The sequence below is a fragment of the Cannabis sativa genome, chromosome 3 (genome assembly GCF_029168945.1).
Source record: "Cannabis sativa cultivar Pink pepper isolate KNU-18-1 chromosome 3, ASM2916894v1, whole genome shotgun sequence".
NCBI classification, from domain to species: domain Eukaryota; kingdom Viridiplantae; phylum Streptophyta; class Magnoliopsida; order Rosales; family Cannabaceae; genus Cannabis; species Cannabis sativa.
Genome location: NC_083603.1, coordinates 57,082,909 through 57,107,382, shown reverse-complemented (window position 1 = coordinate 57,107,382; position 24,474 = coordinate 57,082,909). Strand labels below are relative to the sequence as shown.

Below are 24,474 nucleotides of genomic sequence, written 5' to 3'. Positions count from 1 at the left end.
TTTGCAATCAAGCAATAATAGGTTTTAAAAACTTACAAACAAGCTAAAATACATACTCCTGCAACAAGGTTAGCTGGATAGTTGGATGTAGGATTTATTTAATTTTAAATAAATAATTTCAAAAAAATAATTAATTAAATAAAAAAAATATTTTCGAAAAATTTAAAAAAAATTAAAAAAAAAATCGAAATATTTTAAAAAAAAAATTAGAATTAAACCTATAATTTTAAAAAATTAGGTTTCAACCAATCTAAATATCATTTCAAAATTTGCTAACTACTTTTAAAAATTAAATGTTATTTTATAAATAAAAATTAAATAAAAAATTAAAAAAGATAAATGAATATCTTTTCCAGATTTTAAATGTAATTTAAATAAATAAAATAACAAATTTTAAAAGTTAGCAAAATATCTTACATCTATTTAAAATTACATGATTATAGTTATCTTATTTTAAATTTAAATACGGTCAAATTATTTTGAAAAAAAATTTAATTTAAAAATTTAAAATCTGACCTTAAATTTAAAAATAAGATAAGATATAATCAAATTTTAAAATAAGATAGATAATTAAGCAAAAAGATATATTTACTATTTTCAAATTCAAATTACACTAATATCATGAATTAAATTTAAAAAATATTAATTAATTTAATTATGATAATTAGAATTGAATGAGGAATAGTAAATGTATAATACAGAACTACACAAAAAATCGGAGGTTAATTCCATGAAAAAGGATGAAAAAACGAAGAAAAATGAAAAAATTGCGCGCATGGGCTGGCTTGGGCGTGAAACCTAGGCCCAGGGGGCTGCTAGCAGCCTCTCCGCGCGCGCACATGGTGCAGCGACACAACTCGATTTTTTCGAAACTTCAAAAAATCATAACTAATTCAAATTAAATCGAAATTGAGTTCTGTAAAAAAGTAACTTGCTTAATTTTTTCCATACTATCCAATAAAAATAATTTCAGAAACAGATATTCAATTATTTTTCACGAAAATTCACAAACATCAATCAATCATCAAATAACACTCAATACAACATGATACCATCCAAAACATCAAACAATCGTTTTAAAGTCAAAATTTCTTGCAAGAAAATCAATTACCATGGCTCTGAGGCCAGTTGTTGGAAATTATTTTACCAGGATCTTAGATCTACTCACAAGTATGTTGATTAACACCCTAAATATGAACTTTCTAAAACGATGAAATAAACACATATAAATTTTAGGAAACCTTACATTAGGTGCAATGGAATATAATGACTCCTTCCGTTCAGATATCTAGTCCTTGATTCCTTTCTGTAGCAGAGCATTATCAATATCTGAACCTGGATCTCTTTCTCTGAATCTTTGATGCTGAAACTCCTTCTTGCTTAAAGTGTTTCTTCACGATCTTCCTCACTATGATTGAGGTATCACTTGCTGTGTGTGGGCACTACTCTCACACTAAGAATTTCGAAATTCAAGAGGGAAGAAAGAGAGAGGGAGTGGTCGGCCAGATAGGGAGAGAGAAGGCTCAGGTTTTTCTCTGAAGGAAAAATAGAAAATTTAAGTGTAATTTTCCTGAAGCCTTCACTATTTATTTATAACATTCCACTAGGGTTATGTTTGAATAATTTGGCATTAAAATAATGAAAATATCAATTTAAATTCCCTACAAAAGTGGCCGGCCATGCATAGTGGATTTGGGCCTCACTTTTTGCAATTTTGCAGTTTTATCTTTTCTGCATCTGATTTTCTCAAAAACGCAAATTTTCTAATTGAACCATTTAAATGCCAATTCTAACTATTTAATAACTATAAATAATTATTAAATAATATTGTCATTTATCATATTTATTAATTGAACCATACAAAGTATCATAATTAACAAATATGCCCCTAAAACTCTTTCTTTACAATTTCGCCCTTACTTAGTGAAAAATTCACAAATAGACATAGTCTAAATTGAGAATTATAATTGATTAATCAAAACCAATTATATGAGTCTTACAAGCAATATTATCTCAACTAGTGCGGGACCATGGGTCTATATAACCGAGCTTCCAATAAGTAGATCAAGAATTTAGCACTAAAATTCACTAACTTATTAATTCTTCGTTGAATCCACGCATAGAACTTAGAATTGCACTCTCAGTATATAGAATGCTCTATATGTTCCACCATATAGACACATCATTAGTTATCCATTGTTATAATCCTAATGTGATCAACGATCCTCTATATGAATGATCTACACTGTAAAGGGATTAGATTACCGTAACACCCTACTATGTATTTTATCCTTAAAACACTTGACCCCGTATAAATGATATTTTAGCTTATGTGAAATGAGTACTCCACCATTTATGTTCGTTTGGTCAAGCTCGAAGGAGATCATCCTGTGCTTACTATTCGCCAGATAGAAGCTATAGATTCCATGTTTATGTTAGCGCTTCCACTCAATTGCACTACCGTGTTCCCAAAATGTACGTATAACCCTGACCTAAAAGTAGGCTTAACTAAAAAATCAAAGAACACGAATAGCCTTTCAAGATTGAGCCTAATCATAACAGGATTAAGAACATTTGATCTAGGATCAACTAGGCGATATTGACTTGAATAGATATTACGGTAAGTTTAATAAATCTAAGTCAAAGTTCAATATCAGTCCCTTCTGATGCATACTCCATGCATCCAACCTAAGCTTTACTTTAACCAATGCTCTGGAAAGAACATAACACTTCTCAAAATGCAAGTAAACTCTACTGTAGATTATCATATCAGTAAAACCCTATGTCTGATAAATCTAGAAAACTTTATTCACATAGTCATGTTTACTTTCCAATGTGTTGATAGCACAATAAACAGGATCAAGTATGTGAAAAGGGTTTCAGATGAATTCATACATTATGTACATATAATCATGAAATAAATCATGTGAACCATGCAACATTAAATGTTATTTCTAATCTATATTAATAAGTAAATCTGATTATATTGAAATGAGTTTTATTTAGGGCATAAAACCCAACAATCTCATTTCACATAAGCTGAAATATCATTTATACGGGGTTAAGTGTTTTAAGGATAAAATACATTGTAGGGTGTAACGGTAATCTAATCCCTTTACAGTGTAGATCATTCATATAGAGGATCATTGATCAAATTAGGATTATAACAATGGATAACTAATGATGTGTCTATATGGTGGAACATATAGAGCATTCTATATACTGAGAGTGCAATTCTAAGTTCTATGCGTGGATTCAACGAAGAATTAATAAGTCAGTGAATTTAGGTTATAAATTTTTGATCTGCTTATTGGAAGCTCGGTTATATAGACCCATGGTCCCCCCACTAGTTGAGATAATATTGCTTGTAAGACTCATGTAATTGTTTTTTTATTAATCAATTATAAGTCTCAAATTAGACTATGTCTATCTGTGAATTTTTCACTAAGTAAGGACGAAATTGTAAAGAAAGAGTTTTAGGGGCATATTTGTTAATTATGATACTTTGTATGGTTCAATTAATAAATATGATAAATGACAATATTATTTAATAATTATTTATAGTTATTAAATAGTTAGAATTGGCATTTAAATGGTTGAATTTGAAAATTGGTATTTTTGAGAAAATAGAAATAAAATTTGTGAAAACTGCAAAATCCAAGTAAGGCCCATTACACTCTATGGCCGGCCACTTGAGATGGGTTTTCAAACTCATATTTTCATTATTTAAGTTCTAGATTTTTTCTAATACAACTTAAATTAAATATTTTTTCAAATTTTGTGAAAAAAGATACTTAGTCAAATAAGATATTTTCTAGATAGTTATTTCTAGACTACTTATTATTTCTAATATTAAATAGGAAAATATTATACATTGTGAAATTAATTATTTAAATAATTAATTTTGGTACAATTTATTTTAAGTATATTTTTTCCTAGTATTAAACTAGAGATTAATAATGAAGCCTTCTCTACACTTAATTATTTATTTCTTGAATTTAATACATTTAATTAAATTGAAAACTAAATATTTAAGTTGATTTTCATCATAATACTTAAATATTTCTTTTTCATGACACTTAATTAAAAGAAAATTATTTTTAGTAGAAATTTATTTTTTCAACTAAATTTAAATAATTTTCAAAATATATTTTTTCTTTATTTTATTAATTAATTTTTGAAATTGCATTTCATAATGCAAGATGATTTTGAATTTATCTTGAAAAATTGATTAAGTTGTAAATTAATTATTTATTTTAATTAATTCTTGGACTAACTTAAATCAATGATTTTTTTTTCATTTATTGATTAATTTAAAATAAATGAATTAAAGTATATTATTAGAAATTGAATTAATTAGTCCATGAAAATCTAGATAGATATTATATTTTTTTTGTTGTAAATTAATTTTATTAATTAATTTTGGGCCAACATTAAATTAGAATAATTTTTCCAGGATTTATTTTTATTTTAACAAGCAATTTCGAAAATTGTATTATTAAATACTTCAATTTGAAATGCAATATATATTTATAGAAAATTAAATTTGAGTTGTAAATTAATTTAAATTACTTTTGTAACAACTGAATTGAATATTTTTCTAAATATTTATTGGAAATTATTACTAAGATGGAAATAATTTATGTTATTTTCATATCCATCTAAGTAAAATTTATAAATATTAAATTAAAATTTATATTTAGAATTTTTCATTCTAAATTGGAAATTTTAATTAAATAAATATATATTTAAAATAAATAGATTAAAATAAGTATCAAAGAAAATACAACTCTCCTTAAATAATGAGCTTTATTATTATTAGGACATTCGATCTCCATTGTTGGTCTTACAATAGTTAAATGTTTTCAATATAACCTTGAGACGCTAGACTTCGTCCCCCTATGGATGGTTATTCGTTGAACGCATTTAACACCGTAAGATCTCATTTGATAAGTGTTTTGTAAGTTTTCGTCTCTATTAGACTCTCCCCTACGGTGACTACTTAGAGATAAACTTATAAAACATGAAACAATGGTGGAAGCTCATAAAATGAGAATAACCTTGACTCTCGCCTACCGGGACAACGTTGGATTCTTATTTTGATCGAATAAAAGGTTGCTAGAATGGTTTGCATTTTAGATGAGCTGACAACTCTATTCAATGAATGATACTTTGACTCTCGCCTACCGGGACACTGTATCAGTTTGTTGAAAACCTTGGAAATTATTTAGGATTGTATGTTTTAGTATTTTCACTGGTCATTCCTACTTGCTATATGTTTAATAATTTCTGAATTGTGTATGAATTTATATTGAACCATGTTATTTTCTGTTATTAAATTGTAGTTTAATTTCGAATCTTCATTGTTGGTCTAACTTGATTTGTTTATCTAATGAGATAATTCCCTAATGGATTTTCACCATTAGATATACATAATAGTGTTAGATCTCGAAAGATAAATATTGTATATGCAACATCTAGCTGTTCATCAATTGATGACACCTTAGACTAGTATTTTTACAATATGAGAAGAAGATTATATAAATAAGATTACTTTGACTCTCGCTAATCGAAGCATCGTTGGATTCTTATTTATAAACGAAATTATCATAATTCCTCTTAGCTTATTCATTTCGAATTAGCTCAATAACATATCATTGGATGAATGGTCTATATATCATTTAATGTCATTATATTTTCTCTTAAGAAATTAAATGACGCATATGATTATAATCCCGACATTCTATTCCCAATTGATATAAATCCTCAATCTTAGAAATCTCCTACTTGTATGGGCAAATCTGACTTAGAGTTTAAATTAGTAGTGGTGGTCCACAAAAAGAATTACTCATTATATTTGGTATAAATTTAAGTCTTTGACTTTAATTTTAGTTCCAAACAGAAATTTTCTTATATTTATAATTCCAGGATACTATACAGTTACACTTTCACAAGTGTTTAATACCATTTTCTATCATTGGTTTCAAACTGTATGGAATATGAGTTTAATATTCTGTGACCAGGATCCACTTGCACTATTCTATGAACTCATTGAAGTAACTAAACCTAAGTCATCAAAAAGACACAACCACATTTTTATTAATCTATGGCATTTGTATCTTGTTCATAGTAGTTTTGACAAGATCAATCTCTGCAAAGAGTTAATATGCCTATATCCACTGAAAGTTGTTCATCTCATTCGTAGATGGATGTACATTCAGGGGTGGATATGAGTTTTTCGTTGTATTCTTAAAACGACCACTCTAGATTATACCTTATGCAAAGAAATTTGAAATGTTTTAAAAATTTATGATTTCTAGCAATGGTGGAAAACCATTAAGGTAAGTGGTTAAAGATCTTGCGAACTGATAGGGGTGGAGAAATAGTTAGTAGATATGCAGTTCAAAGATCATTAAATTGATTTTTTAATTATATCCAAACTTACCTCCCCAGAAATTTCGATTTGCATATTGATGATTAGTTACAAGTCATTGCCTAAATCCTTCTATGGTAATACAATTTCAGAATGATGTAATGGTTGTATACTTAATGTAAATCATTACTAGATTCATGGATGACCTAATCAAAATCTTAAGAAAAGCTAGAACTGTTAACCATGGTTTGTTAGCTGTTCTAAGTGATTAGGGGTGGACCATCCCATAGTCAATAGATAAGAAAGTGTTTGTTCAAACAAATACTACTTTTCTAAGATAATGACTAAGTCTGAAAATAAAGTAGCAAATAAAGGAGATATTTATTTCTTGATTCCAAAAGTGTTCTATCATCTTATTTGACATATGATGATCCCACTGCCTCTGTTGTCTTGTCACAACCAAAGAGGTTAATACCATTTAGTTTTCTTAGACATAATTCACGGTACCTTGTCGTAGTGGGAGAGTTTCTAGGAACTCACCTTCTTATGACTTGGAAGACACTAGTGATTAAAATCCATTGTGAGTTTAAACAAGTAATGGATTGTCAAGATAAGAAACTAAGAAGAAAAGCCAATAGAACTGTGGTTTAATCCATTCACATGGAGTAACCTAAAGTTTTCTATTACAAGGACATAAAAGGAAATTTTCGTTTATAAGTCTATTCAATGGACTTAACAAAACTTTCTGTTCCTAGTATTATAGGTTTCAGTTTATCTAAACCTATGGCTTGTGGTATACCTGGTAATTACTTACTCTAATGCAAGCAACTTACTTTAGTAAGATGCTGAAGCATTTTGTTTCTAATGGAAATCTATAGAAGCTTCAAAACTTCTTAGGCATAGATTTTATTTATCTAAGGAAAAGTCTCAATTGTTTCAGAAAAGATAAAGCCATGAAAGAATTTCTTAAATCAACAGTGAGAGGTCTTAGATATGCTTTTGTATGCCTTAGACCAGACACCTGCTATTGAGTGGGAGTAATGAGTAGGTATCAGATTAATCCAGGAGAAGAACATTGGAAGACAATCAAGTAAATCTTAAGATTAAGAAGAGGAACTATATGTTAGTCGATAAGGGTGTATTTAAAACTCTTAGACTACACCACATCAGATTTCGAAATTTTCCTTTGTGCTACAAAATCTTTTTGATAAGATTGTGATTACTCTGGGGGTAGAATATTGATTTTGGAGAAGTGTAAAAACCTATCTGAAGTCTCTAGGTCTACCAAAAAGGGACTGAATGTTAAAGTTGCAGGAAAGGTACTTATTCAGTCTAAGGAAAGTTCTATACATTTTTGGCACCATTCTAAATTGCCTACACTACTAGTGTTAATTTCTTGATTAACCAAAAGTAGTTGCCAAAGGTATAGAATCCAGTATCCCAAAAGAGTAGACATATAGAGAGGAATTTCACATTATCAATGATTTTGTGATTAAGGAAGAGTAATGGTGGAGAAAATGTTGTGTTTAATTCAACCTTTCAGATCCTATTACGAGGAGTTTACTACTACTGCTACACTTGATTTGTATATCAAGGTGTTGAGATTATTTGAAATGCACATTTTGTTTTATATTAGTGCAAGTGGGAGTTTGTTGGGTTTTATGCCCTAAATAAAACTCATTTCAATATAATCAGATTTACTTGTTAATATAGATCAGAAATAACATTTAATGTTGCATGGTTCACATGATTTATTTCATGATTATATGTACATAATGTATGAATTCATCTGAAACCCTTTTCACATACTTGATCATGTTTATTGTGTTGTCAACATCTTGGAAAGTAAACATGACTATGTGAATAAAGTTTCCTAGATTTATCAGACACAGGGTTTTACTGATATGATAATCTACAACAGAGTTTACTTGCATTTGGAGAAATGCTATGTTCTTTCCAGAGCATTGGTTAAAGTAAAGCTCAGGTTGGATGCATGGAGTATGCATCGGAAGTGACCGATATTGAACTTTGACTTAGATTTATTAAACTTACCGTAATATCTATTCAAGTCAATATCGCCTAGTTGATCCTAGATCAAATGATCTTAATCCTGTTATGATTAGGCTCAATCTCAAGAGGCTATTCGTGTTCTTTGATTTGTTAGTTAAGCCTACTTTTAGGTTAGGGTGATATGTACATTTTGGGAACACGGTAGTGCAATTGAGTGGGAGCGCTAACATAAACATGGAATCTATAGCTTCTATCTGGCGAATAGTAAGTAAAGGATGATCTCATTCGAGCTTGACCAAACGAAAATAAATGGTGGAGATCTCATTTCACATAAGCTGAAATATCATTTATACGGGGTTAAGTGTTTTAAGTATAAAATACATTGTAGGGTGTAACGGTAATCTAATCCCTTTACAGTGTAGATCATTCATATAGAGGATCATTGATGAAATTAGGATTATAACAATGGATAACTAATGATGTGTCTATATGGTGGAACATATAGAGCATTCTATATAATGAGAGTGCAATTCTAAGTTCTATGCGTGGATTCAACGAAGAATTAATAAGTCAGTGAATTTAGGTTATAAATTCTTGATCTGCTTATTGGAAGCTCGGTTATATAGACCCATGGTCCCCCCACTAGTTGAGATAATATTGCTTGTAAGACTCATATAATTGGTTTTGATTAATCAATTATAATTCTCAAATTAGACTATGTCTATTTGTGAATTTTTCACTAAGTAAGGGCGAAATTGTAAAGAAAGAGGTTTAGGGGCATATTTGTTAATTATGATACTTTGTATGGTTCAATTAATAAATATGATAAATGACAATATTATTTAATAATTATTTATAGTTATTAAATAGTTAGAATTGGCATTTAAATGGTTGAATTTGAAAATTGGCGTTTTTGAGAAAATAGAAATAAAATTTGTGAAAACTGCAAAATGCAAGTAAGGCCCATTACACTCTATGGCCAGCCACTTGGGATGGTTTTTCAAACTGATATTTTCATTATTTTAATGCCAAATAATTCAAACCTAACCCTAGTGGAATGCTATAAATAGATAGTGAAGGCTTCAGGAAAATTACACTTCTCATTCAGAAAAACCTGAGCCTTCTCTCTCTACCTTGGCGCCCACTCTCTCTCTCTCTTCTTCCTTAAGATTTCGAAATACTTAGTGATTAGAGTAGTGCCCACACACAACAAGTGATACCTCAATCATAGTGAGGAAGATCGTGAAGAAAGACTTTCAGCAAGAAGGAGTTTCAGCACTAAAGAAGGAGAAAAAGAGATCGAGGTTCACATATTGATAATGCTCTGCTACAGAAAGGAATCAAGGGCTAGATATCTGAACGGAAGGAGTCATTATATTCCGCTGCACCCAATGTAAGGTTTACTAAACTTTATATGTGTTTATTTCATCCTTTTAGAAGTTCATATTTAGGGTGTTAATCAACATACTTGTGAGTAGATCTAAGATCCTGGTAAAATAGTTTCCAACAAACATTGGCTTTCCCGGGGTGATACAGAATTTCACAATCGTAGTCCTTAACCAATTCCAACCACCTTCTCTGCCTCATATTCAAATCTTTCTGGGTGAAAAAGTATTTGAGACTCTTATGATCAGTATAAATCTCACACTTTTCACCTTCTCTGCCTCATATTCAAATCTTTCGGGGTGATGCAGAATTTCACAATCGTAGTCCTTAACCAATTCCAACAACGAATTTCTCTTGATCTGATGGCAAAGCTAACACCGGAGCTGTTATCAAACGTTGCTTCAACTCCTGAAAACTTGTTTCTCTTGATCTGACCACACAAATCTCTGATTTTTCTTGGTCAATTCGGTTAGGGGCATAGAAATTTTAAAAAATCCTTCGACGAAACGTCGATAATATCCTGCTAAACCGAGAAAACTTCGAACCTCCGTCACAGACTTTGGCCTCAGCCAATTTTTCACTGATTCTACCTTGTTTGGATCAACCATAATTCCATTCTTTCCAACAATATGACCCAGAAAGGACACCTCAGACAACCAGAATTCGCACTTTTTAAACTTTGCATACAACTTGTGATCCCTAAGTCGCTATAATACCATTCGAAGATGATGCTCGTGCTCCTCTTCTGACTGAGAGTATACAAGAATGTCATCGATAAACACTATAACGCAGTTATCGAGGAAATCCTTGAATACTCTATTCATGAGATCCATAAAGGCCGCAGGAGCATTAGTCAATCCGAATGACATTACCAGAAACTCATAGTGCCCATATCTGGTTCTAAAAGCAATCTTCGGTATGTCTTCCTCTCGAATTCTGAGTTGATAATAACCAGACCGTAAATCAATCTTCGAAAACACTGTCTTTCCCTGAAGCTGATCGAACAGATCGTCGATTCTTGGCAATGGGTACTTGTTCTTAATTGTCAACTTGTTTAGTTCCCGATAATCAATACACATCCTGAGGAAACCATCTTTCTTTTTCACAAAGAGAACCGGAGCTCCCCAGGGCGATACACTGGGTCGGATAAACCCAATGTCAAGCATCCCCTGAAGTTGCAACTTAAGCTCCTTGAGTTCAGCTGGAGCCATCCTATATGGAGCTTTAGAAACAGGCTCGACTCCAGGTGCAAGATCAATTACAAAATCAATCTCTCGCTGTGGCAGCAATCCCGGTAACTCCTCGGGAAACACGTCGAGAAAATCTTTCACCACCCTGACTGCCTCAGGCCCAAATGTTTCAGGTCTGCAGGAGTCAAATACCACTGCTAGAAATCCTACACAGTCACTGCATAGTAAATCCCTAGCCCTTAATACAGAAATAATCGGAATCTGGGACCCCTGAAATGATCCAACATAAACAAATGGATCTTCTCCTTCCGGCTGAAAAGTCACCATTTTTCGCTTACAATCTATACTGGCTGAATTCTTGGACAGAAAATCCATTCCCAGTATAATGTCAAACTCAGTTAATTTCAGTTCTATAAGGTCAGCGCTTAACTCCCTATCTTCGATCCTAATCGGCATAGACCTAATGCGCCTATTAGAGATAACCAGTTCCCCGCTAGGCATTAGGGTTCCAAACCCTCTTTCTAAAACATCACAAGGCCTACCCAAAAGATCAATTATTCTTGTAGCTACATATGAGCGTGTAGCTCCCGAATCAAATAATACTGTAAACAATAAGTTGTTGACGGGAAGCTGACCTGTCACAACCGAAGGACTGGCTGCAGCATCAGCTTGGGTGATAGCGAACACTCGAGTAGGAACCGGTTTCACTTCTGCTTTCGGCTCCTCTTTCTTTGCCTGGGGGCAATCTTTCTTGAAATGCCCCACCATGCCACACAAAAATCATGTCTTCCGGTTACACTCTCCGGATGATGTTTCTTGCACCGTGGACACTCAGGGTAAGATAACCCTGGCGTCCACCTCTGCCTTGGTTCACACGGAACCGCTTACTTTGTCCCGAGCCACCAAAAGCTGGGATAACTTTCCTTTTCTGTTCAGTGGTGGAGTCACCACCATTCCTACCATAGACAGGAGTAGGAACAATGGGGGTTCCACCAACACTCAGAGTCACCCGGGGCTCCTGAAGAAATTTCACCGCACCTTCGGCTCTCAAAGCCTTTTCAACCATCTCTGCATATGTGGTTGCCTCGGTGGTAGTAATCACTAGATCGTGTCAAATCTTTGCACTCAAACCAGCCAGATATTTCTCCTTTTTACTGAAATCAGTGGGCACAATTCCCGCTGCAAGCTTGGCCAGACGGTTAAACTTTGTTGTATATTCAGTAACCGACATTCCCTCAATTTGAACCAATTCAGTGAACTCTTTCTGCTTGGCACTGCGGACAACTTCATTGTAATATTTGGAGTTAAACAACTCCTTGAATTCTTTCCAGGTCATCACTGTGACGTCCCGAGTGAGGGTTATCAACTCCCACCACACGAGAGCGTCTTCTTGAAACTGGAAAGTGGCGCATGTCACCCGGTCATTACCAACCACTCCCATAAAATTGAGGATACGCTCGATCACTGTGAGCCACTACTCGACCTTCATTACATCAGGACCTCCCAGAAACACTAGAGGTGCCTGCTTCTGGAACCTTTCATACAACGGCTCCATACGGTTGCCAACAACAGGTTGCTCTGCTGGAACCGCTGGAACTGCCACAGCCTGAGCAACTTGAGGAGGCACGGCAGGAGGACCCTGCTGCCTCAACTTCTAAATCTCTTCATCTTGTTGGAAGATCCGATCTTGCATCTCCGTAAATCTTTGCTCCCAATCCGGAGGAGCTTGAGGTGGATTTAAAGGGCGACCACCCTGAGCTCTGCAACGGCCACGGCCGTGACCACGAGGATTTTGGGGATTCCTCTGACCGCCTCCAGTCTCAACCATATCACCCTGACTTCTTGTATTTTGCGGGGCGTCCATTTAATAGGACTTAGCCTGCGAATCCATAAGCCAGGTAGGTTAGACAGCGATCAAAACTTAACACCGCTCTTAAGGGGTTAAAGGCAACACACTTTTTTTTTTTTTTTATAATTAATGAAAATCTAATATGCTTCCTAACATGCTTTCACATTCACATTTATTTAAAATACTAAACAAGTACGGGCTTACTGAACCGTGAACCGAGCTTTCTCTGATGAAGATTGTACATGTCTTAGCAAGCTTCGGTAGACAAAACTGGCGGCTCTGATACCCAAATTGTAACGCCCTAATGCTAAGGCACGCTACAGTGCTTTTTCAATTATAGTGCAATTTTTGCTAATCAAAGAATTTTCTCGAAAAACGTGTCAAATTAAAACTTTCATATTAAATATTAAACTTTATAATATAATAACATATTTACAAATGTCGGGATCCCGTTTTTAAACTTTGTAAAATTAACATTCTAAAATATACATTTATTACAGGTCGCACAACGACTATCAAAATACAATCCCCAGATGTCCTGAGACCGAACACTCCAGGTCGAGCTGCTTTGACATGTACAATCCCACCCGAGCTCAGGTTCACTCCTGTTCAGCTTTCGCCTTTCCTTTACCTACACATGGAAGCAGAACTGTGAGTCGACAGACTCAGTAAGAAATGCATATAACATACCATATAATTTCTGACCTGTAAATAGGCACCCATACACCTATTTACAGAGCTTAACAGATGAGTATGAACGTTCAATACTAGGGTACAACCACTATACCACATACACAACGTACCTCACTGTACGAGTGTTGGTAGGGTTTACTCCGTACCCTGAGTACCACTGAGTGATATACCACACACCTTAGCACTTTCTCATACCCGTGTTGGTATCACTGTATCGTACTCAAAACAACAACACTCACTATACCAATGCACTCTATATCATATCAATACAAGTGTTGGTAGTGCAAATCACAATTTAAGCATGCATATATAAACACATATACATACATCCAGATAATCACATCACACATTATATCTAGTTCTTACCTGTTTTCCGAATTCAAGTGTGCTGGCCGACCTGAACGGAAATCTCGTGCTAGATGGATGCCCTAATCACATTTTGAAACCGGCTAAGTTACATGATTCAAAACCTATTCCCGGGAAACCCAAAACAAAAACCCTAGGTTCTGCTATATTCCCAATGGGTTATTCTAACCCTGGAAATGGGGAAACACCCAACCGAGACATTGAAAAGGCAAAAATTGAGAAAATGAAAGGCCCGGGGAACCCTGCCAAAATCGGCTAGCCGGTTTTTGTGGCACTGCAAACTGGCTAGCCGGTTTGCACCAGGTTTCCCAAAATCTTTCATTTGTTGCTCAACTCTCCACCAATTGCCATGAAACCTTCCAGAGTACCTAATTAGGGCATAAACAATAATTTCTAGCCAGTAATTCACAGAACAAACCAATAAATCTCAAGTTGCCATTAAAGCTCAAAGCTTTGAACTCAATGTTCAAAGTTGCATAAAACTTAAACCAATCAACCAAACCAGCAACTAGGAATTAAAATCAACTCAAACAAGCCCTAGAATTCGAACTATGCAAACATCAAACCCTAACAGCCCCTATAACCCAAAATCACCTCTTAAAACCAAAATACAACTCCATAAACTTAAAAGGAAAGGAGCTAGGGTTTACCTTAATTGTTCTTCCTTGAATCCTTGGTTGAAAACACAGAAAAATATAAAGAAATGGCTGGGTTTTCCTTCTGGTTTGAGAGGGCCGAACACCAAGAGAGAGAAAGGAGAAATAATATTTCTCTAATTTTAATTTCTTTTTCCTTAATTTTCTTTCTTTCAAAGTAAAATGCCCTTTAAACAAAAACTAGGATATTTCTAAAGCTAGGGGTAAAATGGTCAAATTCCATAACCCCGCTCAACCCCGATAATTTATTTTCTCTAAAATATTTTCCACTAATAAATAAGGTTCTAAACTTACCCATGTGATCAATCTAGCCATCCATCGCATTTTCCGTTGTCACCGAGCAAAAATCACAAAAATAACATATTTCACATATAAGCTAAATAATACCCCTAGAGTTTAATAAAATCTCCGGAATTGAGAAAATATAATTCTAATATTTATTTCTAATTATTGGGGTCCACAATTAAATTAATTCACAAATAATAATAAAATAATAAAAATTACACTACTACAATTTGGACTTTTAGTGACATTATTTAGTGACACGCACTTTTGTGCGTGTCACTAAATAATTAGGATTGATTTTTAGTGACACACATAATTAGACTCTAAACTTTCAGTATTAGTCTCTTATAATGTGTGTCACTAAATGTATGAGGCGTCACTAAAAAGTAATACCCATAATTTTTATTTTTATTTTTTTTTAAAAAAATATTAATCTATAGTGACACACCAAACGCGTGTGGGTAAACGTGTCCCGACATGCTAAGTGTGTCACTATATCATTTTACTTTTTTCAACTTTAATTAATATTTTTTTAAAAAAAAAACTTTAATTATACATAAATATAATTTGATATTTTATTTATTAAATAAATAAAATAATTAATAACATATTTATAACAAAAACCTATTCATATCTCTTTCTAACTCTCTCTCTTTCTCTGTTCAAAAAGAAAAAATCTCTCTCTTCCTTTCGTGTAAACCAGGGCCGGCGCCACCCCTAGCCAAGGGTTTCCCAGCTGCTCTGCTGCCAAGGCCGACCGACATTTACGATGATCTGAAGCCCAAACGGTTCAGGTATTTGGGATCGTCGCCCCTTAAAACCAAACCCAGGTACTCTTTCTTTCCTCCTCTGCTTCTTCTTCTTCTTTGAGATCGACGTCGATCTCTTCTTCTTCTTCTTCTTCTACTGAGATCGTCGATCTCGATCTCATCCTCTTCCTCTTATTTTTTTTTCTTTTCATTTTTTATCACAGATCTATGGGAGTACGATGTTTGCGTCAACCGGTTTGGGGTTTGTAACTACGGTGGCGGCTGGGGGTTCACATCGACGGTGACGGTGACGGTGGTTCGCATCGGCTAGGTTTTCGTCAATGTTTGCATCAGCCGAGTTGTTTTTGTCTTTTATTTTAGTTTCTGGTTTAGTAAATGGCTTTAGTAATTAATCTTTATGTTTGTTTTTTTTTTTTCATTTAGGGATTTTTTTGGGGACTCTTCTCTTTCCTGTGCCTCTTCTAGTTATTTCACTATTTTTTTTTTTATCTAATTTCTCTTTGCTTCTTAGTTTGATTGGAAAAAAAAAATAGTGGATAGTTAATTATGTAGTCAATTTGCTTTTAGTATGGGTGGTATTGTTTCTTCCATTACAGTATTTTTTTATATGAACACTCACATTGAGTAAATGGTGAATACACCTTAGAGTAATGTTGATTGCATTAAGTTGATTTTCTTTCCTGACTAGTTTGTTTAACAGCAATAACTTTACTATTTATTGCACACTGATCATTTGAGATTGTTTAGAGGAGCATAAACAGGTTATTGAGAATGCACCAAAATAGTAATAGCATTGGACTATTTAAAAGTTAATGTTGGTTATTGAAAGAGAGTTGGAAGACCTAATTTTACTCTCCTCAGTTTATTCAAATAGTTTAGTTCTAGGGTTCTTTTAAAGAGAAATTATTTTAATGTTTTTATAGAAAATGGTTCAATCTTATTCTTTTTTCAAGAAATGCTTTAAAAACTTGTAAAAATTTGATTTAGGCAACCCTAAAATAAAAACAATAACGAAATTCTTTTTATTTAAAAAAAAATTAATAATGCATATAATTAAATTGGAATAAAAATATGAGATATTATATTTGAATTAATTAAAATTATTATTATTATATTTAATTGTATTTGTATATAATTAATATAAATTATTATTTATAATATATAAAATCTGAATTAAAATAATTAAATATTATTTTTTTAGAAAAATATTAAGATATAGTGACACTTTATGTGTGTTGCTGTTGCCATTTCAGTCTGACAAATCTTGACTTTATAGGTTTATAGTGACGTGCATAAAGTGAATGTAAAAGGGTTTAGTGACACGTATGAAGTGTCACTAAAAATTGCCTTTCCAGTCACCCTCATTAGTGACACGCGTTGAAGTGTCACTAAAGAGTTTTAGAGTTACTCAATGTGGGTCACTAAAACCCATTTTTCTAGTAGTGTTAGTGCTAATTGCCCTTACTAATTCAAGTTACTAGCGCGGTCATTACATATTTTGTTCTACTATTTTAATTTATCTTTATATTCATGTGAATCGTGTATGTATATATAAATTTATGTACATTCATCAATTATGCAGAATTATACATATATCACATATCAATTTACATACAAGGTAAAATTTTTCAAATCTTAATAAATATATATATAAAATATAAAATTTACATACAAGATAAAACTTCTCAAATTTTAATAAATATATATATAGTATATATACAAGACAAACAAAATTGCTACCAAAGAAAAGAATGAATGATATTAATAATAAAAAAACAAATAAATCAGTTTCAGAATATTATTCAAAAAAAATATTCTACTAAAAATAAAATAGAGTACTAACCTCATATTTCCTTCCATTTCAGAGCCACTATCAGTATCACACACACCACAACCTCAATCTATGCGAGAGAAATTCTAGTTTAGACTGTAAGAGAAACTAAAAAGTGAACAATATATAATATATCTGCTTGTATGTATATACTATATACTCTACTTTGTATGCAAATATACTATTAATATATAATATTCAGTAAAATATTTTTAAATTAATAACGTATAATTTATGAAATTTAATATCAATTACTATTAGCCTCTCAAATCTGAATAATCGGTGGGTGGGGGTGAGGTCACTGAGGTGACTTTTTAGTTTCTATATTCAATTGCAATTTACAATACCAATCACCAATCAATCAGCAAGATTTTTAAAATCAAATTGATATGATTACAAAAAAAAGGGTAACCGTAAACCATATAAATGTCATACATAATTGTAAGAAGAGGAAAAACCGTGAGAAGAGGAAAAGTCCAAGGTATATATTTATTATAAGTAATTAACTATTATAATTTATATGTATTAATATATAATCGGGGATAAATCGGGGCGGATAGTACTTTCTCCAACCCCGCCCCGCCTCCGACTCGGGTACGTAAAATCAACCCCGTTCTCGCACCCGATCCCCGCTAAGTCGGGGAATTCCCGCCCCATTAGGGGCAGATTCCCGCGGGTCCCTGTCCCCGTGGTATTTATGTGCAACACTAGTCACAGATGCTATACCTTGAAGATTTTTCCCAACAACACAATGAGCCATTCTATTATGCTTTGAGGAGATTTAAAGAGCTTGGAGAGAGATTCTTAGAAGGTGTCCATTACAGCCTGCAACGTGGACACAGTCGTCACAACCTTCCGAAAAGGCCTTCTAGTAGAATTTGACCTATATAAAGAATTAACTAAATACCCTTGCAGGACTAAGGAGGATGTGCTTGCCAAATCATGCGCTCAAATCAAATGGGAGGAAGATGAATCGAATAACAAACCGATCTCCAACTATTCAAGTTCTCGTGAGAATCGAGGGCCAAGACGAGTAGAGCGCAAGTCATCTTATCATGTTGAACCATACCCCAACAACAGATCCAGATCATTTCAAAGTAGTGGAAGAGCTCCGCCCCAACGATCCTGTGATTAACAAGTAAGGGGAAAATCATCCCAAAAGTTTAGAGGCTATCAAGATAAAGCACCAATCCCAGAGTACACTCTAACAATAGACCCTATTGAAGTGGTTGCTGTAATGAAAGGCATGAGAAATAAAGTCAAGTGGCCTGGGAAGATTCAAAAGCCAGAAGCTCTGGAAGATATGACCAAATGGTGTGAATTTCATAGCGATCACAAACACACCACAACCGAATGTATAACACTCAAGTTTGAAGTTGCAAGACTACTTCGTCGAGGACAACTATGAGATTTCCTTTCTGATAAAGGCAAAGCAACCGTAGTAGAAGGGGATAAAAGATAAGAGAGTCTACCTAACCCCCTCAGAATGCGAGGACTGTGAATGTGATCTCAGGAGGATCAAAATTTAGTGGAATTACTTATTCAGCAGCTAAACGCCATGCACGAGAACCAATTAATAGCCAAGGAAAGCCGAGAAAGCCAAAGACAGTCGTTGGACAGACCATCAGCTTTGTCAATGATGAAGCCACATATTTGCTCCACCCTCACCATGATGTGTTAGTCATTTCATTTCTTAATGCTCTCAGGGATATGAAAGTTGACGAGTCAATAATCACCCGCAAATCTACAATCTTAATCGGGTTTAGTGGTGAGAAAAATCACTCGATTGGAGAGGTCAACTTGCATGTTTGGGCAGAAGGAGTAAACTTTCAAACCAAGTTCATCGTTGTTGATTGTCCTTCTTCATACAATGCCATCCTTGGCCGACCATGGATCCATGAGATGAAAGTTGTGCCATCCACATACCACCAAGTTATCAAATTTCCTACACCATGGGGAATAAAGTAGATATTGGGGGCACAAAGAGCAGCGCGGGAGTGTTATCAGAGTACCCTAAAAGAAAAAACAATCAACCTCATAGCAACTACATCAATCAAATGCAATGATTGATCCAGATGAGCCTAACATGGAGGAGCTAGAAAAAGTGAGCATTAGCAAGGAATTCCCAGAACACAAAGTACAAATTAGGGTCAAGCTCACACCGGAACTTTAAGCAAAGTTGATCAAATTTCTCATTAGGCATCATGACAACTTTGCTTGGTCTCACAAAGATATGAGAGTTATAGACCTTAACATTATTATGCATAAGTTGCAGGTAGACCCCAATTTCCCTCCAGTCAAGCAGAAAAGAAGAAAGTTCACTCCCGAATGCAACAAAGTGATCAATGAAGAAATTCAAAAGCTCATTGACATTGGATCAGTTAGAGAGGTCAACTATCCAGAATGGTTGTCCAATGTAGTTGTTGTCCAAAAAAAGAATGGAAAGTGGAGGATTTGTATCGATTTCACAGACCTCAACAAGGCATGCCCCAAAGATTCATTCTCGCTCCCTCACATTGACATGCTTGTTGATGCAACAGCTGGGCACGAGCTCCTTAGCTTCATGGATGCATTTTCTAGGTACAACCAGATCCTTATGCACCCAGATGATCAAGAGAAGACATCATTCATCACAGAATGGGGGATCTTCTGTTACAAGGTCATGCCGTTTGGACTAAAGAACGTCGGTAAAACATATTAGGGATTGGTAAATCAGATGTTCACAGACATGCTAGGGAAGTCAATGGAAGTATATATCGATGACATGCTCGTCAAATCGCTAGCAGTAGCAGACCACCTTAATCATCTCGAACAGTCATTCCTGGTATTGGAAAAATATAATATGAAACTCAACCCTGCCAAGTGTTCTTTTGGTGTTTCCTTGGGTAGATTTCTAGGATACTTGGTGACAAGAGTTAAAGCAAACCCAGATCAAATGCGCTCCATACAAAACATTCAATCACCAAAATCAATCAAGGACATCCAACGCCTTACTGGGAGGATAGCAATACTCAACCGTTTTATTTTAAAATCTTTTGAACGATGTCACTTGTTCTTCTCAACACTGAGAAAAACAAAGGACTTTAAGTGGTCAAAGGAACATGAAGATGCACTTAGACAACTTAAAGAATATCTCGCCTGACCTCCGCTCTTAGAAAAACCTAAAGATGGAGAAGCACTTTACATATACCTAGCAGTCTCTGAAACAACAGTCAGTGCTGTGCTAATCAGAGAAGAGGAATGCAACAACTTGTCTACTATGTCTCAAAGACTCTTCTAGATGCAGAAACAAGATACAACCAACTTGAGAAACTGGTACTAGCACTTATCACAACAGGACACAAACTCAGACCATATTTTCAATGCCACCCTATTATTGTGTTGACACAATATCCACTTTGTAGCATCCTACACAAGTCGGAGCTTTCAGGAAGACTCACCAAGTGGGCAGTAGAACTCAGTGAATATGACATCACATTCCAACCAAAAACAACAATCAAATCTTAGGTATTAGCTGACTTTATTGCTGACTTTTCCAGTGACATGCAGGTCCAAGCAGTAAAAGAGTTGTTGTGCTTGAAAGAGCAATCTAACTCTAAGTGGAGGTTGTCAGTAGATGGCTCAAGCAATAGCAGAGGATGTGGCTTAGACATTGTTCTCACCTCACCCTAAGGAGATGTCATTCAATGAGCAATCAAGTGTGACTTTAAGGCAACGAATAATGAAAATGAGTACGAAGTGCTCCTTACTAGGCTTGACCTCGCCAAAGAGATGAATATCAAAGCTCTTGAGATCATGTCGGACTCCCACTCATAGTCAACCAATTCAATGGCACATACCAGGCCAAGGACTCAAAGATGGTGACGTACCTCCAAGCTGTTAAAGAAAGACTGTCGAGCTTTACTGAAATGTCAATTAATCAAGTATCAAGGATCGACAATAGTCATGAAAATGCACTTGTGAACCTAGGGTCAGCAATTCAAACAAAGAGTGGAGTCACAGTTCCAGTCATCTACATACAATGGCCAGCAGTTTAGAAGCCTCAAGAAGAAGTCAAGGATGTGTCAGAGAACATTAGCTGGATGACACCCATAAGTCAGTATCTGGCTGATGGAAAACTCCCGCAAGATAGGAGTCAATCTCGAAAGATCACAGCCAAAGCAGTAAGATTCACTCTTTATGGCAGCAATTTGTACAAATGGTCATATTTCGGGCCCTTACTTAGGTGTCTCAATCCAACAGAGGCTCATTATGTTCTTACTGAATTACATGAAGGTGCGTGCGGTAACCACTTAGGTTCAAGAAGTCTCGGTAATAGGGCACTTACTACCAGTTACTATTGGCCAACCATGAGAGCCGATTCCCTCAGCTTTGTGCTGAAATGTGATAGATGCCAACGGTTCACCCAAGTTTCACATATGCCACCAGAAAAGCTTCATTCACTTCTAGCATCCTAGCCTTTCATGAAGTGGGGAATGGACATAGTAGGGAAGATGTTGAATGCTCCAGGACAATGAGTCTTTATGCTAGCACTAACAGACTATTTTAGCAAGTGGGTTGAGGCAGAAGCATTCGCAAAGGTAAGAGATCTCAAAGTTAAGAATTTTGTATGGAAAAACATAATATGCAAGTTTGGAGTGCCAAAGGAGATAGTCACAGACAATGGCTCGTAATTTGTAAGTTTAGAGTTCCAAAACTTTTGCAAAGAATGGGGAATCCAACTCTCATTCTCGACCCCAAGATACCCACAAGCCAACGGTCAAACAGAATCAACAAACAAGAGTGTTGTCAACACATTGAAAAAAAAGGTTAGAGAAAGCCAAATGAATGTGGGTAGATGAATCGCCTGGTGTTCTGTGGTCTTATCTCACTATTATAAAAACCTCTGCTGGTGAGACCCCTTTCTCGCTCACCTTTGGAATAGAAGCAGTCATCCCAGCAGAGACAGGATTTCCCACTTCCAGGTATGAACATTTGACTGATGATTAGAACTGGAAAAGTATGAACCTCGAGCTCGACTCACTTGATGAAAAAAGAGAGAAAGCCTTGATCAGAGCCGCAGCATACCAACAGAAGGTTGCTCAACATTTCAACAAAAACATTTAAGCATGAACATTCAAGGACGGTGATTGGGTGCTCCGTCGAGTATTTCAAAACACCAAAGAGACAGGAGCTAGTAATTTGGGCCCCAATTGGGAAGGCCCCTATAAGATTAGTAAAGTAATAGGACAAGGGGCATATTGACTTCAAGCAGAGGATGGTCGAGAAATAGGCAACAACTGGAATGCCACTCATCTAAAACAATATTATTTCTAACTCAGCCTTTTCTTTTTGTATTATATTTTCTATGAATAATATACTGACTTAAGCATCAGAGAGTCGACGGCTATGCCTTCGACTACACCCCAATCACACAGATGAGCAACCTAAAATTTATCTATGGTCAATTTCACAAGTATGGTATAGCTATCATTCAATTTTACAAAGATAAGCATCAATAAAATATCACCTACATCTAATTTTCACTAGCACTCAACTCACTAGAATACAAAGTTATTAATTTACCAAAATTATTTATGTTCAAAAACAAGGCCCACAAACAAGCCCATGAGATCATTACAAAGTCTAGTTGGATCAAAAAATTTAAACTTTTTCCAAGCCAAATAACAATTCAAAAATCTAACAAACCCTAAACTCCCTAACATTCTAGACATCAATACAACGAATAATGAGGAACCTCTCATATATATATATATACATACATAATCTCCTGAATCTAGCTAATGACCAAAGAACACTAAACAATTCAGAAGATAGGTGTATACCAAATCTCTCTCTAAAGATCATATCTTTCTATTCTTGTTGGGGTATATACATATATACCCATTAACCAAAATCTACAGTAAGCAAGTATATATATATATATATCTCACCAACCTCCTATCTATAAGCATAAAAGAAACAGACATCTTACATATACTCTTACGAAAAATATAGTTAAACCCTTAACTGTATGTATAAGGGTTTCTCTCTATTTTATCCAAACAAAATTTAGATCCATTGTTCTTATAAGAACCAAACTCAAAATTTTTTTAAAGATGAAGACATTTAAAGGTGGAATCTTTCATACAAAATTGAAATAAAGCAAAAAATAATTTTCTAAAATTAAAATACACTTGCATATATATATACACACACACACTCAAAGAATTCTAAGAAGGAACACATACCTTTTCGCAAAAAGTTCTTGGAGTTCTACCGAAGAGGAGAAAAAGCCAATCCCTCATGTCTCGTTTCAATGTATTACCTTTTATATACATACATAAATTGTATTGTTATTATTATTATTTCTTGCAACAGTACTTAAAACACACAATTTCCAAAAAAAAAAAAAATAGTAAAAAAAGACGCAGTACACTCTAAAGTGGTCAAAGATGTGACCAAAGGCGGATGTATATTATATAATATAAGGGCCATGGCCTCCCTAACATATATATGTGCTTAGATATATATATATGTAAACTGAGTTTTTTTGGGTAATTATTGTGTAAGATTCTTTGAAAAAGTTAAACTAAAATTTATAAATATTAACTTCTTTTTGTCCATATGTATTTACTTTGTTTATTTTATATAAAATTTTTATTTGTTTCTTTCTTTTTCTTTAAAGCATTTAATTGTTCTTTAATAATTAATTTGCTTAGTAGGATATACTATTTTTTATTTATTTCTTTTTCAATTATATATATTGATTTGCTTAGCAAATAGCAAGACATGTTATTTTTTTTTGAGGTACCACTTTAAATTTTTTAATTGTGTATAAAGTGATAACTCTTATAACTACACTTTTATAATTACCACAAAATAATTTTTTTCAGCTATGAATATAGTAAAAATTACATTTCGTAATAACACAAAAAATAAATATTCTAGTAGCTTTTCACTAGTATTGTATATTAAAAAAGAGAAATTGTCAAAAAAAAAATAATATAGATTCACTTATCGATAACTTTGATATGTAAATAGTTTGGCCCCCCTTAACTTTACATTCTGGCTTCGCCCCTCGAT

General features: G+C 34.1%; 1 long non-coding RNA gene across 2 annotated transcripts in view; it reads right to left on the bottom strand.

The window, feature by feature from the left end:
• Window positions 1-23,753, bottom strand: part of LOC133035480 (uncharacterized) — a 32,813-nt gene extending 9,060 nt beyond the window's left edge. The window contains exons 1-3 of one of the 2 annotated variants that reach the window (XR_009686683.1): window positions 23,640-23,753; window positions 17,422-17,505; window positions 13,207-13,439 (exon numbers count right to left, since the gene is read on the bottom strand). This is a non-coding gene — a long non-coding RNA (uncharacterized LOC133035480). Of the gene's footprint in view, window positions 1-13,206; window positions 13,440-17,421; window positions 17,506-23,639 lie in introns of those variants that run through there. The other variant, XR_009686682.1, reaches the window with a different exon arrangement.
• Window positions 23,754-24,474: the final 721 nt, after the last annotated feature.